Raw genomic sequence first — 3,183 nt, 5'->3', positions numbered from 1 at the left:
CTGATATACACAAAAGTGACACTCAACAGTGTTAAACTCAATCACTCTGTAGCTTTGATGCACCACGGTACAGCTTAACTGCTACTTCACAATTACAATGTCAAATTCCTCCAATGATGTAAAGTGCTGACACACCAGAAAAATTCCATGAAAATTCCCTGTTTTCCAAGCGATGGTGGTATAGTGGTGAGCATAGCTGCCTTCCAAGCAGTTGACCCGGGTTCGATTCCCGGCCATCGCAGCTGCTCTTTAGTTCCAAACTCTTGGATTTCCTTTCAGACATCTTCATATGATCAAGATGTGTAACTGTTGCCTAATGCAGGTGCTCACAAAAACACAGAATCCACGTGCAGTTGTTGTGGCCGAGTGGTTAAGGCGATGGACTAGAAATCCATTGGGGTCTCCCCGCGCAGGTTCGAATCCTGCCAACAACGAGTGCTAGTTTTCATGTGCTGTGGTAGTTGGGTGTCTACAAGAGTAGAGTGGATGGTTTGTATGTTGGAGGGAGTTCAATCCCCGACATCTCCACCTCCACTTATACCTCCAACTTTGGTCTGCATGATGTGTGAGTCATGTTTATCCATTAGATCTACCTGGACTTTTCAAACCTGACCCACAGCAGAATAATGCATTCAATGTAACATTAAGATTAGCCGCTCTACAGTGGGGATGCAAACGGTTTCACTATTAACCGTGCTTTAAAATGTCATGGTCATGTCATCGTAAAGGCTCAGCTCCACTGAGGGGCGGTCTGTTCTCATTCAGGGACATTATGCCGGTCCATTATTTTTTGTGCAACCTGCACAAAACAAAAACAGTTAGGGCAGTGGTGCAGCAACTTTAAGTGCCTCATTTATCAAGAGATTGAAGAGGGAGACAAGGAGGCCACGCTAACTACGCTAACACCAAGAATGAGCAGGAAGTTATTCAAGACCAAGGCTCACCTGTCTGTAAAACCTGTTGCAGCTAAGGTGTCTAACACATCACCACCTGCTTTACACACCAAAGTAAAGGTGATGCTAACAACCCAGTTCAATGACGTCAGAGGCAGGTTACTTCATGAAACAATGAGTTGTTGGGAATCAAATACAAACGTTTCACTTACAATCTACGGCGTAGCAGTGAGCGTCAGGTTTTCAATAAAACATAAACAAACAGGCAGTAAACCGGCTTCGGTCACTGTGACATTTAACGTTACTTTATGTTGCTTCCTCCTGTTTGTGTTGAATAAACTCCAGGTATGGCAGGTCAATATACCAGGTGTAGAACACTAACTTAACATGGGGAGCTTGTAAACTTCCAGCACTCTACCATGAACTACATTATTTCATCAGTACATGGGTCGACTCTCACACATCTTCAGCCTCTGGCTTCAGTTTGATCTCAGCTACACACCTGTAAAGTGTTAAGAACATGTCTCTAGTGGATACAGGGGATGTAGCTCAGTGGTAGAGCGCATGCTTCGCATGTATGAGGCCCCGGGTTCAATCCCCGGCATCTCCAACATCTTTACATTGAACATGATGATGCTCAAAAATATATTGAAGTCTCTATCTGCAGGTTCAGATCCTGCTGACAACAGAGCACAGTTTGGAGCTGTGGAGTCTCTCCTGGACTTGAGGCTGGGTGATATGGACCAACAATCATAGAACACTCAACAGTGTTTCATTAATCAATCTGTTGTTTTCTACTAATTAAGATGCTCCATGTTTCAGCTGAACTGCTGCTTCAGCATTTCAATTCAAAGCTCCTCTCTCAGTCTAATTCCTCCACCAACATTAACTCCTGGCTAACCAACAAACTTTTCTCTCCTCCAAGCGATGGTGGTATAGTGGTGAGCATAGCTGCCTTCCAAGCAGTTGACCCGGGTTCGATTCCCGGCCATCGCAGTTTTTCTTTAAGAAATGTGTTCCTCTATGACTACTGCAGGTGGACACACAAACAGAGACTGTGTACAGTTGTTGTGGCTGAGTGGTTAAGGCGATGGACTAGAAATCCATTGGGGTCTCCCCGCGCAGGTTCGAATCCTGCCAACAACGGGTGCTAGTTTTCATGTGCGGTTTGTAGTTCAGTGTTTACAATGGTACAGTGGATGCTTTGCATGTTGCAGGGAGTTCAATCCTCGTCTTATCTAGTAGGTCTTCAGACCAGTTCATATCATCCACTTCGGTCCACATGATATGGATGTCTGTGTGCAGCCAATAAGTATTGACCAGTTATTTATATGAAACTAAACTTTATTTTTAAGTTTCAGAACCTGCATATTTATTGCTTGCCCCAATTTATATTCACATTTTTTGCTGGACGTTTTGACAGAGGTAGTGAGTGCAATTAACATGACCATGACTGGTAATTATATTATAATTATAATAAAATATATAATAAATATGCTGACTTTCCCTTTAAATAAAACCAGATTTTCATGATTCTTTGTATCCTGCACTCGACCGAGTGACATCTCTCACTGTTGGGATTTCACTCCCTCTACCTCCCTCTCACCTCCTCTAACTCAGATCCTGCTCTTTGTCTCCCTCTCTGTCTCTCTGCCGTCATCCTCAGCCCCACCCCTCCCCCTCCTGATGACTGAACATCCAAAACAAATTAGATTTGTCCTGATCTCTCCAGCTGGCAAGATTGGGTGGCAGTCACTTTGATACAAGGACCTTTCCGTGTAACAGCGGGTGTATGTGGATGTGTGCATTAGAGAGAGAGAGAGAGAGAGAGAGAGAGAGAGAGAGACTGCCATGATAAATAGATTAAAATGATAAACGCACATATTTGGGGACATTTTATGAGCATTTTGTGGGAGATGGACAGGAAATGATGGGAGACAGAGTTGAGGAAGGACATGCAACAGAAGTCCACAACCAGACAGAAGCCAGGCGGCTCAAGCCTTAAACCCCTTGGCCCCCACGGCCGCCACTGATGCTCAGTTTAAAGCCCTGGTCACAGCAGATAGATGTGTCATTGGCGACATAGTGAATACTCACTGGCTGAAGTATTAAAAGCAGTTCAAGTGTCAGGTAAGAGCAGGTAAAACTTCAGCCGCAAGTTGAAGTCCTGTTTGCAGAAGTGATACTGCAGGCCACACATCAGCTGATCCTAACACGTGCAGCACAGCCAGGTGTGTGTGTGTGTGTGTGTGTGTGTGTGTGTGTGTGTGTGTGTGTGTGTGTGTGTGTG

General features: G+C 44.6%; 5 non-coding genes across 5 annotated transcripts; all 5 read left to right on the top strand.

The window, feature by feature from the left end:
- Positions 1-169: 169 nt before the first annotated feature.
- On the top strand, positions 170-241 carry trnag-ucc. Its single transcript has one exon. It is a non-coding gene; the product is annotated as a tRNA-Gly (tRNA).
- A 111-nt stretch (positions 242-352) lies between these two features.
- On the top strand, positions 353-434 carry trnas-aga. Its single transcript has one exon. It is a non-coding gene; the product is annotated as a tRNA-Ser (tRNA).
- Positions 435-1,431: 997 nt separating this feature from the next.
- Positions 1,432-1,503, top strand: trnaa-cgc. The gene has a single exon. It is a non-coding gene; the product is annotated as a tRNA-Ala (tRNA).
- A 314-nt stretch (positions 1,504-1,817) lies between these two features.
- On the top strand, positions 1,818-1,889 carry trnag-ucc. Its single transcript has one exon. It is a non-coding gene; the product is annotated as a tRNA-Gly (tRNA).
- Positions 1,890-1,957: 68 nt separating this feature from the next.
- Positions 1,958-2,039, top strand: trnas-aga. Its single transcript has one exon. It is a non-coding gene; the product is annotated as a tRNA-Ser (tRNA).
- The last annotated feature ends 1,144 nt before the right edge of the window (positions 2,040-3,183 follow it).

This window comes from Seriola dumerili, unplaced genomic scaffold, assembly GCF_002260705.1.
Source record: "Seriola dumerili isolate Sdu_G_001 unplaced genomic scaffold, Sdu_1.0 BDQW01000597.1, whole genome shotgun sequence".
Classification (NCBI taxonomy): domain Eukaryota; kingdom Metazoa; phylum Chordata; class Actinopteri; order Carangiformes; family Carangidae; genus Seriola; species Seriola dumerili.
The sequence above is the reverse complement of the archived record's forward strand: the minus strand, read 5'-3'. Positions and strand labels throughout refer to the sequence as shown.